This window comes from Acomys russatus, chromosome 19 (assembly GCF_903995435.1).
Source record: "Acomys russatus chromosome 19, mAcoRus1.1, whole genome shotgun sequence".
NCBI classification, from domain to species: Eukaryota; Metazoa; Chordata; class Mammalia; order Rodentia; family Muridae; genus Acomys; species Acomys russatus.
In genome coordinates this window covers 972868-991571 of record NC_067155.1, presented here as the reverse complement: position 1 = coordinate 991571, position 18704 = coordinate 972868, and the positions used below count along the sequence as shown (strand labels likewise).

The 18704-nt window shown below is 48.8% G+C and overlaps 1 protein-coding gene across 1 annotated transcript in view; it reads right to left on the bottom strand.

Moving 5' to 3' along the window:
• The window catches only part of Znf536 (zinc finger protein 536), a 409410-nt gene extending 398322 nt beyond the window's left edge, over nt 1-11088 (bottom strand). The window contains exon 1 of the mRNA XM_051162177.1: nt 10996-11088. The gene's annotated coding sequence lies outside the window, so the exon portion shown is untranslated. The remainder of the gene's footprint in view (nt 1-10995) is intronic.
• Between the last annotated feature and the right edge of the window lie 7616 nt (nt 11089-18704).

Genomic DNA, 18704 nt, shown 5'->3' with positions numbered 1-18704 from the left:
GGCAGCAAAACCAACATCAGATGAGACTGTGGCCATGCTACTACCTACCCTAGTGAGTTACCAAGCAGTAGAGTCTAGCACCAGACAGAGACCCACTCGTAAACCATACATAGCCTCCTGCCCAAAGCCAGTGGAAAGAGGGCACCGCACATCCTCCCAACTCAGCCTACATGGAGTTATGAGTCTCGTTCACCCTTCAGAGACTTACCAAGCTCCTGCTGGTACCCTGCTCTTCAAGTGGCACTGGAGTTTTCAAAGATGAAACCCAGAGTCCAACATCTCTGCTGCCTTTCCTGAAATGCTCTCACACACCAGTTCCACCACCACCACCACCACCACCACCACCACCACCACCACCGTCATCATCATCATCCTACAAGTCCAATCATTTGCTTTGTGTGTGGTGCGTTAAACCAGAAAGCTGTACAGCCGCCGGACTTCAAAGCACAGTGCATGAAACGCATTGTTGAAAGGTAGTGGTCACACCAGGGGGTGGTGGCGCACGCCTTCAATTCCAGCACTTGGGAGGCAGAGACAGGCAGATCGCTGTGAGTTCGAGGCCAGCCTGGTCTACAAAGAGAGTCCAGGACTGCCAAGGCTACACAGAGAAACCCTGTCTCGAAACTGCCCCCCTCAAAAAAAGAAATAAAGAAAAGAGAGAGAGAGAGAGAGAGAGAGAGAGAGAGAGAGAGAGAGAGAGAAAGAAAGGTAGTGGTCACTAGCGAGGTACAGCCTGTTCCCAGATAGGAAAAGAAAGCAACTCCCCCTTCATTTTTACTAGTCACAAGATCTACCATTCCCTGGGGGCCCTCTCACTTTTTGGGTGTGGATTGACTAGTTTTGAAATACACACAAACATGTGGGATCAACTAGTCTTCTCTCTGTGAAGAAGGAGGAAATGACTCTGCACGCTTTGTCCTTTATGCATCAAGAAGTATTGGTAGGTTCCCAGTGCTGACTCTGGACCCCCTGACGGGTGCAGAAGGTAGCAAGTGGGAAGGAGGTGGGTATGGAGGAGGCGCACCACCCAACACCTCACTCGGAACAGATGCCATCCCCTGAAGCCACAGAGGTGCCCTCGGGATCTCTCAGAAATGAGAAAGCAGACTCTCCACCAGGAGGAAAGGAGATCAGGCTGGACATGGTAGGGGTACACGCCTGTCATGAGCACTCAGCAGGCTGAGGCAGGAGACTCTCCACCAGGAGGAAAGGGGATCGGGCCAGGTGTGGTAAGGGTATATGCCTGTCATGAGCACTCAGCAGGGGAAGCAGCAGTTTGAGGCCAGCCTCCAATAACATCCACACAAGGACTCATCTGAAACAAAGCGTGACCCCCAAGGAACCAAACGGGGCAGGAGGCCCCTGCACACATCCTTATTTCCCCTAGCTTTCTCTCCCCCGCTTACGGAAATAACTCCCTCTTCTTAGCGAGAAGCTTCTAGCTTGCTCAGCTTTCCTTCTGGTCAAGAGGAAATACTGAGTGCACAGGCAGGGCTGAACCCAAGGCACCAGAGCTAGAAAGAGGAGGGCGCGGGACAGGACCGAGAATCGATGTGTAAGGACAGGAAGGGCCCATAACAACACTAGGGCTCGGGTTCCGTACCCATCCCCAGTCCCTGCCCTCATCCCCAGAAATACCATATACACGACGACGTTCCCTCTGAGATCTCTGTCACTCACTCCTTCCCCCTCTCTCTCCCAACAACAGTATGTCTGGTAATCTCTTTCTGATATCAGTTAAAAAAAAAAAAAACTAATAGTTCATTCAAGAAGCTTGAGCAGGAGGTTTGTGGTTTGTGAGCTTAAAGCTAACTCAATCTATGAAATGATATATTTCCTGCCAAAATAAGTAAACAAACAAACAAACAAACAAGCAAGCAAGCAAATAGAATGACTCCTGATGGCATATTCCCATGCCCAAGGATCAGTTCATCATCCAACCCTCATCAGAGAAGCTTCTCCTTGCACTAGATGGGAATTAATAAGAGACCCGCGAGTGGACAATGCGCAGAGTGAGAGACCTCCTCTGGGCACACACCCCCAAATGAGGCATCTTTACCAAACGCACCCTGGTCAAGCCTCATGGCTCCACCCCTGCCCCGCCCCAGCCTCAAGACTCCAGCCCTGCCCCGCCCCAGCCTCAAGGCTCCACCCCCACCCCGCCCCAGTCTCAAGGTTCCACCCCGCCCCGCCCCAGCCTTAAGGCTCCACCCCCGCCCCGCCCCAGCCTCAAGGCTCCACCCCCTCCCCGCCCCACCCCGCCCCAGCCTCAAGACTCAGGAATCTCTGTGGAAGAAGAGGCAGAAAGATTTTAAGAGGCAAATACGGTGGGTGGGCGACTTGAAGGAAGCAACGTCTTCCAGACACCACAGAGTTGATGAACATACAAACTCCCAGAGACTATGGCAGCACGCACAAAACCCTCACAAGCAGGGACAAGGGGAGCTGGGAGCAAAGTCCCCTCCCCCCTTAGCCAAGAGGCTACTTACAACTGTCAGCTGCTGGGGATGGAAAATCAGCTGTTTTCAACGGAATGGCAAGCAGTCCCTGGGCAGGCCCCATTGCTAGGAATAGTTGGTCAACACAGGTTAGACTCTGTGTGCCGTTTTGTTTTCAGCATTCTTGTTTTGGTTTGGATTTTTTAAGGGAGAATAAACATGAAGTTGGGGGAGGGAGTGGAGGGAGGATCTGAGAGGACTTGGGGGAGGGGAGAGAATATGATCAGAACGTTGGGGCTGGAGAGATGGCTCAGTGGTTAAGAGCACTATCTGCTCTTTCAGAGGTCCTGAGTTCAATTCCCAGCAACCACATGGTGGCTCCCAACCATCTATGTTAAGATCTGTTGCCCTCTTCTGGTGAGCAGGTGTACATGCAAGCAGAACACTGTATATGTAATAAATAAATAAATCTTAAAAAAAAAAAAAAAAGTATTGTACAAAAACAAATCTGTTTATTTTTCCAGACAAGATATGTCTGTATAACATCCCTGGCTGTCCTGGAACTTGCTTTATTCGCCAGCCTGGCCTAGAACTGACAGAGATCCGTTTGCCTCTGCCTCCCGAGTGCTGGGATTAAAGGTGTGCACCGCTACTGACTGGAGGAAAAATTTTTTTAATTAAAAAACTTAAAGTTCCCTAGAAAAGCACTTTTTCAATAATGATAATGTTGAAAATCAAGAGCAATTTTTGCATGATGGTGCTTAAACTTGTATGGAGCACAGTGAACCGTCACAGGGACAGGCCAGTGGTGCCTCTCGGAAGGCGTCTACTCTTCAGATGTGCTGTCTATCCTCACAGGCTGCAGTCTCTTCCCCAACAACCTATCTCTGCTGTGCTGGGATGAAAATGAATAAGAGAATCTGCTTGTCAATATATTGATAGGACTCCGAATGTGAATTTATGCCAATAAAACTTTATTGGTACGCTGACATTTGAATGGCATACAACTTTCATGTATGGTGAAATTTTTTTTTTAATAAGCATTAAAGGTAAAAACTTTTTAACCAAAGACTGAAAAACAACTTGGACTCTTGGGTTCTGTTGGCGGCAATGTAAAATGGTACAGCCATATGGCAACCAATATGGTGATTTCCTCAAACAGGTGAAGATAGAATTTTCATATGACCCAGTTACTCCACCTCTGGCTAAGTGTCCAAAGAACTGAGGAATGACTCTTGGAGAAACACAGAAAGCCACTCACACCGGAGAGTGACTTATAAAAGCCATGATATGGGAACGTGCGAGTGTTTACTGACAGATAAGCAAAACTTGAGATGTATTTTCAATGAAATCGTAGATACTTGGACACTAGAGAGGCAGGGAATTCCTTTGTGTCTGCAACAGAGGTGAGCTCTGAGGACATTCTGCTGAGAAAAGTAAGGCGGGGCCAGCATCTAGTCACTAAGACCACAGAGTTCTGCAGGTGGATGGTGGGAATGGCTGGGACAATATATGGTTCCACTAAACCACAGGCTTTAAAATGACCACAATGGAATCCAGGCATAGTGGCACACGCCTTTAATCCTAGCACTGGGGAGGCAGAGGCAAGTGGATCTCTGTGAGTTCAAGGCTAGCCTTGTCAACATAGCAAGCTCTGGGCCAACCAGAGCTCCATAGTGAGAGCCTGCCTTAAAACAAACAAACAAATAACAGAACAGGAAGCTGTTTCTGTTACATATTTTTCACCACAGATTTAAAGTTTCAAACACTTTTTTTTAAAAGGATCAAACAAAGAGACAGTGTGTCCTGCTTGATCCTTGTACGACAGCGGACTGATCCTTGGCCCGGGTACACAAAGCGGTTCAGCAGACACTCTCCCAAAAGAGAACGGATAAAGAGGTGTCGGTGTTGTGTGTGAGAAAAGAGATCAGTGTCCAGGGAAGATCATTCTAGAACTTTATTAAGTATGTGAAGCACACACGCTGAGTGAGTTGGTCATATACACAGACACAGAGAGACGTGCCAGGCCCTGCCCTGCAGTTTGCCCCTTCTGTCCTGCACAGGAGGTCCAGAGTCACTCGCCTGGTGCATGCTTACCAGCATAGGGGTTGTGCCAGAGTGCCCCGTGGGCCAGAAGCAGGAGGGCAATTCAACCACCCAGGCACTTCCATGGCGCCTCATGGAGGTGCACCCCGCCTGGGGTGGTCAATGATCTTGTCAGGGACAGAAAAGTTCAATGACTACAAGGGTGAGTTTAATTATACGTTGTCGCTGACTAGCAGTAGTTACGATGGTACAATTATACATGTAATTTATCAGCAAGATACTTGCATACATAATAAACTAAAAGCAAAAAAAAAATGTGAAATTTCAGTGGCAGCTAAAAATATGAAAGCGGGCTATGATGTGGAGCAGACTCGCTCCCAGGCGGGTGTGAGAGCAAAGCGACCGGGGCTACCCTCCCTCTCTCTCTCAAAAGCGGGAACAACTCGCCCACTGTGACCACGTGGCTTCCATGCCCAGAATTCACTCCCCCAGCAGCAAGCAAATCCCAAACCCCCAGTGGTGTGTCAACAATGCTCCCTCACAAAAGAAGCAGGATGGGGCAGCTGGCTTAGGAAACTCGCCACTCTTTCTGAAGTCTTCTGCACTTATTAACCAAGGTCCCCAAGGATGTCTGGGCGACCACATGCCTGGCAACATCTTGGGGATCTAGCTTTGGTAGGAGGCAGAGGGGCCTTATTTTTTCCAAAAACGGTTTATGGTTTCATCATCATTCTTACTTTAAAAGCAGCAAAAATAAAGAAATGACCAAGAAAATAAAGTGAAAACAGTGAACGTTTCGCACACTCATTACCGACTTGGAGCCAAGACACTGTGTCAAGTACACAGCGTGGTAGAACCCGTGGCAGGACGTTGGTGTTATTTCGGATGTATAGATGAGAAAATGGAAGTGTAAGCCACTTGGCACATGATCATGCACCCAATGAACGGTAGAGCTGATGTCCTGACCCAGGGAATATGGTTCTAAAACTCATTATGTTTGTGCTAGGACCCCAGGCCCATGGTGATTGCTAGAACCCCAGGCCCACCGGGATTGCTAGGACCCCAGGCCCACCGGGATTGCTAGGACCGCAGGCCCAGGGTGATTGCTAGAACCCCAGGCCCACCGGGATTGCTAGGACCGCAGGCCCACTGGGATTGCTAGGACCGCAAACCCACCGTGATTGCTAGAACCCCAGGCCCATGGTGATTGCTAGGACCGCAGGCCCAGAGTGATTGCTAGGACCCCAGGCCCACGGTGATTTCTAAGACCCCAGGCCCATGGTGATTGCTAGGACCGCAGGCCCACCATGATTGCTAGGACCGCAGGCCCATGGTGATTGCTAGGATCCTAGGCCCAGGGTGATTGCTAGAACCCCAGGCCCAGGGTGATTTCTGGGACCCCAAGCCCACAATGATTGCTAGGACCCCAGGCCCACAGTGATTTCTAAGACCCCAGGCCCATGGTGATTGCTAGGACCGCAGGCCCACGATGATTGCTAGGACCCCAGGCCCACAGTGATTTCTAAGACCCCAGGCCCAGGGTGATTGCTAGGACCGCAGGCCCACCATGATTGTTAGGACCCCAGGACCATGGTGATTGCTAGGATCCTAGGCCCGGGGTGATTGCTGGGACCGCAGGCCCACGGTGATAATTAATGGATGTCTCTCCCTCCTCTATAACTTTCTCCCTGATGCTGTAGCCATGATCACTGTACAACCATTTGAAGGTTGGTGGTAGAGAGACCTGGACCATGCCATCACCGGGATGGCAAGAATATACCATACACTGAGTCCTCAACGGACAGCTTGGCCCTACCTGGCTGAGGGTGGACCAGTCTAAGGAAATGAAGCTCAGAACATTGGAAGAAAACAGCAGGAGTCTCTACAAATGTTATAGTCCTGGCCAGGAGACAGGCATCACACAGATGCTCAGAGGGTCTTCTGAGCCTCATGAACTCCTTGACACGTGTGACCTGCCCCTACTTGAGCTGGTCATCCTCTTACCCATACACTGGCCCATCCACCTGTCTACACTTGCCTCTGCCCATTCATTCTCTCTAGTGCACGTCTTTCAACCCAGCAACGGGTGCTTGTGCTGTTGGAGATCTTTACATATATGATTTTTTTTTTTTTTTTTTTTTTTTTGGCAACAAAGTATCTTTCAACTTAGAGAGATCGCCTTATACAGCCTTAAACATGTTTTCCTCTACTTGGAGAGAAAAAAAAATGACTGAAAAGAAGAAATAATAAGAATACCTGAAAAAAATTAAAAATAAAAAAATAAAATAAAATAAAGAATGCCTGGCTACAACTGCCCATTTTAAAGTTTTTTTTTTTTCCTCCCCTATAAAGTTTAAGAAGCTAAGAATGAAGAGATGGTTAAGTGGTATTTCATTTGGACCAGAGAGCTCACTGTTTTCATGAATGTATGTTCAGCCTTGAGACAAAGTCCCACGCGCCCACTCCCTACCCTTGTATCATCATCGATTCCGCCATCCATTCATGTACACTTATCCATCTAGCCCTTTGCTTATCTGCCCACTCATCTGTGCATTCATCCATTTCCCAATACATTGATCCATCCGCCTAACCACCCAACCAACCAACTACCCATCCCTCTGCCCATTCCTTCTTTTTCTCGCCCATCCATACATTTGTCACTCACACATTCGTCTACCTGATCACCCATTTATCTATCCATCCATCTGCTCAATGGAGCCATCTGCGCACGTGTCTACATGACATTCGCCCACCCATCCATCTGTCCTTCTGTACATCCACCCATCCACCATCCATGCATTTGTACACCCACCCATCCCTTCGCCCTCTCAAATGCCCATCCAGCCACCCAGCCATTCACCCACCCACCCACCCATCCATCCAAGTACCCACGCATCCATGTATCTATCTATCCACCCACCCATCCATGTATCTATCTATCCATCCCTCCATCCATGTATCTATCTATCCATCCCTCCATCCATCTAAGCACCCACCCATCTATATATCTATCTATCCACCCATCCATCCATCTAAGCACCCACCCATCCATGTATCTATCTATCCACCCATCCATCCATCTAAGCACCCACCCATCCATGTATCTATCTATCCACCCATCCATCCATCTAAGCACCCACCCATCCATGTATCTATCTATCCACCCACCCATCTATGTATCTATCTATCCATCCCTCCATCCATGTATCTATCTATCCATCCATCCACCCATCTAAGCATCCACCCATCTATGTATCTATCTATCCACCCATCCATCCATCTAAGCACCCACCCATCCATGTATCTATCTATCCACCCACCCATCTATGTATCTATCTATCCATCCCTCCATCCATGTATCTATCTATCCATCCATCCATCCATCTAAGCACCCACCCATCTATGTATCTATCTATCCACCCATCCATCCATCTAAGCACCCACCCATCCATGTATCTATCTATCCACCCATCCATCCATCTAAGCACCCACCCATCCATGTATCTATCTATCCACCCATGCATTTTCCACTATTAAGAACATACTATTTATCAAGTTCCATTCCAAGAACTAGGGAAACAACCCTGAACAACACACAACATACCCGTACCCCGACCAGCTGTACCCTTCAGTGTGGACGGCAGACCCGAGATGGGTGAAGGTGCTTCCGACCCCCAGATATCACAATGCATTTGAAATCCTAACACAAAGGTGAATTAGCTCCGTTTGCTCGTCTCTTGTTAAAACAAGCAAGAATGTCTCATATGGAAAACGTTAATGGTACAAAAATACACTCCAATGACGCAGAATCATCTGAGGGTAAATATTGCAGCAGTATTTTTATGACAAAAGCTTTACTCCTCATCTTCTCTGTCCTTGATTTAAATATACACATATATGTGAGTGCACATGTATCAAGAGTTGAGTATTTCAATATAAATTTTGTATTCAAAATTCTTCCCCTGATTTCAGTTGATTGCATATTTCGAGTCAATGTTGCAGTAGTAATTCTTGTTCTGAATCAAAAATAAGATATTCTCTCCCTCCCTCCCTCCCTCCCTCCCTCTCTCTCTCTCTCTCTCTCTCTCTCTCTCTCACACACACACACACACACACACACACACACAGCTCTAGCCCTAAGCAGCCCCAATATTCATGCCACTTTTCAAGCTGTGTACTTAAAGGGACAATGCCCCATTTCTTTTCCTACTGAGGCTTTGTGGGAGGGGTTAGGACTTGGGGTGGTGATGGAAGGGGTGGGAGTGGGGCCTGAGATGCTGGCTCCAACTCCATCACAGAGGCATCAGGGGTAGAAGGACAACCCTGCCCACTTTGACTTGAGTGTGTAATTGCTTGAGTACATCTCTCCGACACTACAATAATGTCATCCTTGGTTGACGTAGATCTTAAAGCCCTTTGAAAAGGTGGGATGCTATCAATCACAGGCATGATTATAATAGGATTTGAGTGGAAGACACTAAAGATTCAGGCCTTGCTCAGGACTGGCTCTCTAACAGAGGAGAAAGGAAGGAAGAAGAAAAAGAACTGTATTTCACCCAAGCAAAGGAGGTTCCGTGCGTACCACCTACATATCCCTTCTCTCAGAGCCAAAGACAGATGTGAGGTACCTGAGGCTGCGCAGCCCTCCTCTGAAGTTCCCTCACACTCACAGGGATCTGCTTGTGTGTCCAGCACAAGCGCTGGACGGGCCTCCAAGAAAGATTGATTCCTCGGGGACCATGAAGAGATTTCCGGATCCATCTTGGTTGTCCCAGTGGGGAAAAGACTTGTGTCCATGGTAGGACAAGTCCAGGGAGGCTATGAAATATCTCACTGTAAGAACAGCTTCTTATAATGCAAGATCATCAAGCTCAGCATTACTGACAGTGCCCAGGCTGAGAAGGTAGAGGTAAAGATAAAGGCTAGAGAGGAGCATCCTGGGACATCTGTCTAATGGTGCTTCCTTTGGCTTTGCCACCTCTCCTGTCTGCCAGCTGACTGAAGCCGGTGATGAAAGAGGAGACCAAATGGCAGGAAATAAAAGCACCTCAGAACCCAATAGCATATTCTTCTGCCTCTTGACCTAAACTATACTTGTTTAATTGAAATCAGAAGGGATCGGAGACCTGGCAATTTATGTTTTCCTTCTTCTTCTTCTTCTTCTTCTTCTTCTTCTTCTTCTTCTTCTTCTTCTTCTTCTTCTTCTTCTTCTTCTTCTTCTTCAAGGCAAAGCAACCCAGACCCGACAAAAACAAACTAATCTTCCCCGGCAGATCGCCGGCCCTGTCACGCTCTCAACTGACAAATCACAACAGTGCCCACAGACCTGGAATTTGCCCGTCACGTCCAATCACATGCCCTGGATTACTAAGGCAAAGAATTGTGAATTTCATTAAATATGTTAAAGGGGGAAAAACCAGCTTTGAAAAATAGTAATCCTGTCTTTCAACAAAAATATTATAGGAAGCTATGAATTTGGTAGATCCGAATAGGATGTTGGTACATGTTTTACTAAGGTAATATAATGGCACACTATTATTAGATCACATTAATCATTACTGTGCCAACGGCACTGACAGCCCGCTGAAAAGGATTGAAAGGCCTGGTAATGGATATAAATTACCCATTGTGTGATAAAAGGATTTTTACTAAGAAGGTAAGAATAAAACAGCAAATTTCTAATATAACTGTTGTGTAAAAACCAAAATAAAAGTAATCCACGGTCAGTAATATCCACAAAATCAGAAGTAAGCACTTTCCTCAATGAGATAAAGTCACAATAAAAAAAATACATATATTCAGTACAGTATAAAATTAATTTCTGAGTGCGTAATTCCACTATCAATTTCCTCTGGTTTATAGAGTGACCTCAGAGATGCATGGCCAGAAAAGGAGGACTGGACTAATTAGATCTGAGGTGAGTTTACAGACATACTGGGGCTACCTTAAGTGGGTCCAGCAAAAGCATCTGTATCACCCAAGTTTCTGCGAGCTTCTTCTGCATAGGGAAAACACTTTGGTTCTGAGCTTGGGGTCTCAGGGCCAATTGAGATGACAGATTAAGCACTACTCTGGGACAGATGCACCCCAACTTTTAGCCAGCCCACTGGATCATGTAGGAACGTCTAAGAAAGTGACCACAGGTGGCGTGCACACACACAGGTCACACCTGGCTTCCAGAAGTGCCAGCTCACTGGTCCCAAACTGCCACAGCTCAGGTGCCACACCATGGTGAGATGAAGCCATCCTTACCAAGCTCTGCTCAGTTGGTGGCTCCATTTGGGATTCAGTGGCAAGTTTGCTGTGTACACGTCCAACCCTCCCTGAAGACCTGAACCCCAGGCCCGCCTCCACAGTTCACTGCAACCACCTGAATATAGGGGGCTCTGTCTTAGCGCAGAAACCTGTGACAATCCTGGCAGGCCTGGATTTCCCCAGACTCACAGACAGACGCCCGGCCCCCACCCTCCTTCAACAAATTATAAAGCTCCAAAGTGGTGGTGGTCCTTACCAGGCAAGTCTTAAAGCCACAGAGTTCTGTCCTCGGTCCAAGGATGTTCTTAACGCCGCGGTGTTCAGGAACTGTAAAAATAAGACCTGTTAGACAGTCGAAGTGACAGAGACTTCAAAAAGATACGCAAACAGCGCTCATCTGGGGACAACTTGTTGGGCTTCTGGGGGGAGCCAAAAAAATATTTGCTAGCTCCAGTGGCCCTTACTCTTTGAGCAGTTTGCCAAACAGGGGCTTGTACGACCTTTGCTGTGATGAGCCAAATTTGCTCAGCTGTTTTCAGTTGGGGGGGAATCATCACCTGCCAAAGGGGACGGAGGAGATGGGCTGTTAGCTATCTCTCCTCCAGATAGGACAGGAGAGGAAACAGAGCAGAGCAGGACCCCTCTCCTCTCTCACTTCAGTTTATGCCATTCCAGACAGTAGAGCAAATCCCCCATGCAAATCTCAAGTGGCCAAGTCTGCACAGTGACGGGGGGCGGGGGTGGGGGGCAAGGGGATGTTCGGTGAGTCCCTGACAGGGTTGTGACCCGGTGAGACTTGGGGATGCCAGATTTGGCATCAGCCATCTCTGCTGAACCACATCCAGAAGAGTGGCCCACTTAGCTCACTAACTTTCTCATTCTGTGTCACGAATGTGGTCAGTCCCACCCAAACAATGTCATCTGCCAGAGTGCTCGGTTCATGAGGTGTGGCCCAGCCAGCTAGGATACTCCACAAAGGGGCTCCAAGGCCATTGGCTGGGTGCTCCAGGTGACCTGCGATCACCAGGCCACTCTCCGACATTACACCATAACTACCATCTTACAGAAGAAGAGGCTTTGTATAGGGCAAGGAAAAGTCTTCTCACAGTAGATGACATTCCATTCAGCCTGGGGTCACACATGCTCCTGAAAAATGGAGGATTTCCCATGGATTTGAGGGTCCTGGTCTGCAAACAAAGATTACAGACAGATTTGGAAGACCAGAAGTGGCAGCTTGGCCTAAGAGGCTGAGATATTTGGAGTATTGCAAGCAAGCAAATGCCTCCGTTTGACTGACTTCTGGCTACTTGGGAGGCACTCACACACTGCACGCCCAAAGCATCTCTTGCATTCAGGACTGGAGACCAGTGAGGACACAGCTATTGCGATGAGCCATTTGTTCTTTTGTTGGGGAGAGAGGTTGATTTGCTTAGTTTTTGAGATAGGGCTTCCCTGTCCATGACAAGGTGGCCTGGAAATCCCTGTGTGACTGTCCTGGCTGGGTTTGTTCTCAACTTGACACGAACTAGGATTATCTGGAGAGAGGGAACCTCGACACCTCTATCAGATTGACCTGTCGGCAAGCATTTGGGGCCTCTTCTCTTGATTAACAGTTGATGCAGAAGGGCCCAGTTCACTCTGAATGGTGCCCTAGCTGGGCGGATGGTCCCGGGTTATATTTTTAAAAGCAGGGTGAGGAAGCCTGCTGCAGCTCCCACCTCTCCTGGCCTCCCTGCATGGTAGTAAACTGTAAAAAAATAAAATAAAATAAAATAAACTTTCCCCTTCCGAGTTGCTTTTGGTCAAGGTTTGATCACAGTGATGGACTGAGAGCCAGGACAGAAACCCGGACCACCGTGCAAGTCACAGGCCCCGTGCCTGTGCCTCCAGACTGGTTAGTATTAGAAACATTGCCACTGTGACTGGCTTCTATGAGTGGCTCTGTCTGTTTGTCCTGAGACAAGGCTTTCAGTGTAAGCCACCTATAACAAGCGACAACCCCCACCCCCAACTCTTCTTTCTTTCTTTTCCTGTGTCACTAAGCATGAAAATCTAACCAAAAAAACCAGCACTCAGGTATTGGGACAATAACTTAGTTGTCAAAGTACTTGTCCCACAAATGGAAGAACCCAAGTTTAATTCCCAGGATGTGGTGCCACACAGGATAATCCCAGTGCTAGGGATACACAGACAAGAGGCTCCCTGGGACTCACCTAGCCTACATTATCAATGGTCCTCAGCTGCCAGTGAGAGACCCTGCACCAATAAACAAGGAGGTTGACTTACTGACCTCTGACTTCCACGTGCACACACGTAGCAGCTATGCAACACGCACACACACACACAAACACACATGCACTCGAGTGCACACACGCACAAATGCATGCTTGTGTACATACATATGCACACACACAAACACACATGCAAGCATACCCATGCATATACACACACATACACACACACACACACACACACACGAGTGTACACACTCACAAACGCATGCTTGTGCACACACATATGCACACACACAAACACACACACAAGCACATTCATGCACATACACACATGTGTACACATACACACACACACACACACACACACACACACACACACAGCCTTTCACATTGCAGTCTGTGTGGTCCTTAGTTAGCCCCGAACTGAAAAGTTTCCAAGCTACCCCAGCTCTACAGATCCCTCTGCCTTGCTCTGGGTCCTCCCTATGTTGGGGAGGGGTGGTTGGAGTGGTGTTCAGACTGAGAGTTTATATCCAGGCTCATGACTTGCAAAATTCTAGGGCTATTCTCCAGGGGCTGTTCACTTAGGAGCTTTGTAAATTCTGATGACAGGAGAACACAGGGAGGGAGACTTCGCAGGGAAGTCCCACACCGGTTTGTCCTCCGGCACCAAGCCATTGATCAGAACAGCCCTGTCTCTCTCAATCTACGAGGGGAGGTGAGGGGAGCAAAGTGCCAGGTTCTGCATCGTCAATTAAGAAAAGGCCCTGCACAACTATGGGGCTATGTTGCCTCCCCGTGACTGATCTGGAGTTTGTCCAAAGGTGGGGCCGACATGCCAGTGGGCAAATGCCAGGTAAGGTGATGCTGGAGGCATAGGACAAGAGAAATTGAGTTAGCTCCATTCCCACCTCTCTGAGTCTGTCTTGAAAGGAAGGGCTCCCTGTCTGATGACATTAGAGTCGTCGCAGGTTTGGAAAGGTGACAGCAGTAGACCAGGGATGCCCTCTGGATCCGGGTAAGGAGAAAAGAAAATGTGAACTTAGTGCCCTGTCTGCCTCAAGGGCAGGTGTTTGGGGCAGGTGAAGAACTCAGCTTGAGAGCTAGTCTGAAGCATGGCCTGAGGCTGTCGCAGACACATGGCTGCTTTCTCTGGGCCCTACCTCCCCACTGCTGAAGGGACACCTGGGAAGGCTGCTACTGGGAAGACACTCCATGCAATTCCTATTTGGTGCAGCTCCCACCAAGATAGAGGAGGTGGCAGACTGCAAAGATGCCAGAAAATGGGGCATGACCGAAAGGCTGGGTGCTTAGCAGCTACTCCACCCAAAGCAGAGTACTGTCACGGGTATGTTTTGGTGCCCCAAACTCCCACCTACACCAGAGGGAAGACAGGCCTAGGTCCGGGATAAAACATAAACACAGCCATCCTCTGCCACAGGGACCCAAGTGTGAGCAAGTTTAAGAGCGGTTGTCTCCCAGGTACCGACTCTCTGCCGACCAACCATTGCACTCCACGCCATATACAAGAAAAGCAAGGACAAAAAAAGGGACAAGGAAGTCTTCTGTGGGACACAGAAATGGCTCATGGTACGAAGAGATGCCTGGCTGAACAGGTAGGTAGTCAAGCAAGGTTGTCAACTGGTGAGAAACCAGAAGCAGAGCGTGGTGAGGCCCCGAACTGTAAAGGCCTGGCGCCCTTGGAGCAGATGGAGCAATAGGCTCGGTTAAGGCAGCTGTGTATGAGGTAGGAATTGTGAAGCTGGTGACTGCGCCTTTTAAAAAAGAGACACGAGTCAGGCACAAGCCTGTAGTCCCAGGAGGGAAGATACTAAAGGAAGACTGAGGGTTGGGGACCAGCCTCACCTACATAATAAGAGTCTGTCTCTAAATCTACAGACACGGGACAGGTCCTGTCTAGCACTTCCTGGGTGGCTTGGGTGGGGCCAGGAGCACAGGGTGCTTTCTACATCCTGAGGCAGGCCCCTGGCTCCTCTGAGGGATGGGAAGAATAGGTAGGCTACAGGGCTCCGAAAGAGAGCCATGGAAGCAGAAGTGGGCAGAGCAGGATGCTGTGGGGGTGGGGGGTGGTCCAGGTAGCTATGGCTTCATACATAGACCTATGCATCCACTTGCTGGGAGTTCTGCCCACAGATATGTCTAAGCTGCACACTGCCAGGTGATGCTGAGTGCGCCCACCAGTGAGCTCCGTCCTGGCACCTCTGCCTGCCAGAAGAGGGAGGCCAAGTGGCTCCTTGTGGGCGCAGAAGTTCTCCCAGGGCAGACCCATACAGAGTGGAGGCAGAGACTCCTTCACTGGCTTCCTCTGCTGGGAAGAAGGGTTTTTGGAGAGCCAGCTGAATACGTGCAACATTGAGCCCACAGAAACGTGCGATTGATAGACTCAAGAGGGGACATATGAAGGTGTTCATAGACCTGCACATCACCAGTGCCGATGGGACACCCTGAGGATACGCTACTGAGATGTAGGCTTTGTGCCTCCACAAGTAGAGTGCCTTCCCCTGTGCTTAGACACCCAGACTCCACTGGAACCCAGCAGTCAAAACAGTCACGTTCCAATAAGAGTAAGGAGTCACAGCCTATTAAAAACAAGGAAATCCCAAACTTTCTGGACAAATTGATGGAACTAGAGATAATCATAATGGGTGAGTTAACCCAGACTCAGAAAGATTCATGTGGTATATACTCACTTATGATTGGATACTAGCCCAAGAAGCATGTCCCATGAAAGTCTTCACTTATCAGGACATGGGGACAGATGTGAGGACATCCATTTGGGACTCTAGGTGAGAGAAGTATGGGAGAATGGGGGAAATAGAAGGATCCAGAGGGTCCTAGAAACCTACAAGAAGAACATTATGATGAGCGGATCTCGGCCCAGGGGTTCTGCTCAAACTATGGCACCAACCAAGGACAATACATTCAGTAAACATCAAACCCCTACTCTGATCTAGCCAATGGACAGGACATTCTCCACAGTTGAGCGAAGAGCGGGGACTGACTCTGCCATGAACTCTGGTGCCCCATATTTGACCACCTCCCCTTGGTGGGGAGGCCTGGTGACACTCAGAGAAAGGATAAGCAGGCTACCAAGATGAGACCTGATAAGCTGTAACCATATAGTGGGGGAGGTGGTCCCCTTCTGTCACAGACATGGGGGAGGGGATAGGGTGAAAGCGGGAGGGAAGGAGGAATGGGAGGATACAAGGGATGGGACAACAATTGAGATGTAATCCGAATAAATTAATTAAATAAAAAATAGATAAAGTGGGGGAAAACAAGAGTAAGGAGTCAATCAAAGACTGGACCAGCTCATGGTGGACTCGGTTTCCACCTTAAGCATTGAACTACTGGGTTTTCTGTTGGGTTGGTTGGTTGGTTTTTGTTTTAGGTTAATTCCTGGCAAAGGGAACAAGTAGGGCTCTAAAAACCATTGTCCCTGCAGGATTCCAACAGGAGGCCAGGTGTGGTAGTACGCTTGCGACCCCAGCACTCAGAAAAAGGAGGCAAGAGGATGGCAAATTCCAGGCCAGCCTCCAAAAAATCAGTCATAAAAGAGTTTCCAGAAGGCCACGGCTGAGTAAAGACGTCGTCAGGATGATAGGCCTAGAGCAACAACCACCCACTCTCCCATCTCAGGCGAGAGCCTCCTGCGTGTCTGGCAAGTGTCTGCACTGTGGGCAAACAGCACCAAAGAGGGTGTCTGCCTGAGTGTCCGCTGTGTCTTCCTAGCAGATCCAAATCTATATTTAAGAAGAAAGTGAAATCTAATGTTACCGAAAGGGAATAGAAGCCAAAGAAAAGGCGCCAACAGAGAGGACCTTTGTTCCATCATTCAGAGGCCTTTCTAAGGAGGCCAGAGGTAAGAGGGATCAGGCCCAAGCAGGAGAAGGAATTGTGTGGAAACCTGCGAGAGGCCTTTACAGGAAGAGAAGAGAGCAAGTGTGAAGGGCCTGGGGTCAGAGGAGATGCCAGAGAGCAGTGAGACCCTTGTGTGACTCCAGTCGTGAGTGGGTAAATGGGAGAGGTCGGCTAGTTTGTATCCACATACCTTGACAACCATAGTAAGGGGTTTGGCTCTGTCCGGAGCCATCGGCAGGCTTGAAGCAGTGATTGGCTCCGCACTGGACTAGGATTACGCAGATAGTGAGGAGAAGAGGCCCGAGTGGAAGAAATATCATGACCCCAGCGGGACATAGCTCCCGTCATACAGATGAGCAAGGGCACGGTAGTGAGGGAGAGGGGCCATAGGGTTGGGAACAGGCCAAACCCAGGGACACCCAGGCTTTTCCTAACCCAGCACACTGGGAACCAGCTCTCAGCCCAGCCTTGTACCAGAACTCAGGGATGTAAGCCCCATGCGCTGCCCTTGCTGTGACACCTGGGGACTTTGTTGACCTGGGGGCTGCTCACCGCCTGAGTAACCACTTCCTGGAGGTGGGGAGTGATTGCCTCCTCCAAGTTCATTTTCTACAGCAAGTAACATGCCACATACCTCTTGCGCCAGGCTCCTCCACAGCCTCACACTCAGGTCACTACACCCTCCTCCAATCATGTCTGGGTGGAAACCAGACTTGACAGGAATCGCCACTGTGCCCTAGGCCTGTTTCAGTTACTCACAGGGTCTCACCTGCCGTGCCTGGCCTGCGGGGGCCACGGCCAAGGGTCCCCTTCTTCCATCTCCTGACCTGCACCTGGGAACGGTGAACAACAAACTCTCTCTTTGGGGCTGGGGACACAGCTCCACTGATAAAGTGCTTGCCTTGAAAGAACGGTAATCTCAGTTTGATTCCCCAGAACCCACAATAGAAAAAAAGAAAGAAAGAAGGGGAGGAGAAGGAGGAGGCAGCATAGTAGAACACAGCTGTAACCTCGGAGTTCGGGAGGGAGCAATGGAGATTCCCAAGGCCTACTGGCCAAGCAGCCTAACCTCCTTGGAGCGGTGCAGGCCGAGGAGAGGCCCTGACCGAAAAACAACATGGGAGAAGCCTAAGAAATGATAACCAAAGTTAATCCCTGGCCTCCCTGTGCACGTTAACAGACCATATACATGGACCACACAACCACACACACACACACATACACACACATACACACATAAACACATACACACATATACACACATACATATACACACATACACACACAAACACACATATACACACCCAAACACACACATGCATACACACACATACACACATACATATACACACATACATACACACGCATATACACACTTATACACACATACACACACATACATATACATACATATACACACACGCATATACACACATATACACACATACACACACATACATATACACACATATACACACATGCATATACACACATACACACATACATATACACACATACACACATACACACACACACACACACACACACTACTGTTCATCTCTATTCTTCTAGCCTTATACCACCTGTATGACATCAGGGACCATGTCAGGCTGTGGGGAAGAGGCAGGAGTAAAGAACGCACACCCGAGCCTTGTATAGATGGGGCCCTCAACACACACATGCAGAGTCACCGTGAAGGTACCCACCTCCTTCCATAGCATGCACCCAGAAAAAAGATGGTCACCTTCCGTCTCCTAACTGACACTCTGCCCAAAGGAGCACGGCGCCTCAACGCAAATCGCTACAGGACGTCAGTGGAACTGTCTAAAGTCTACTCCAGGGGCCCCAC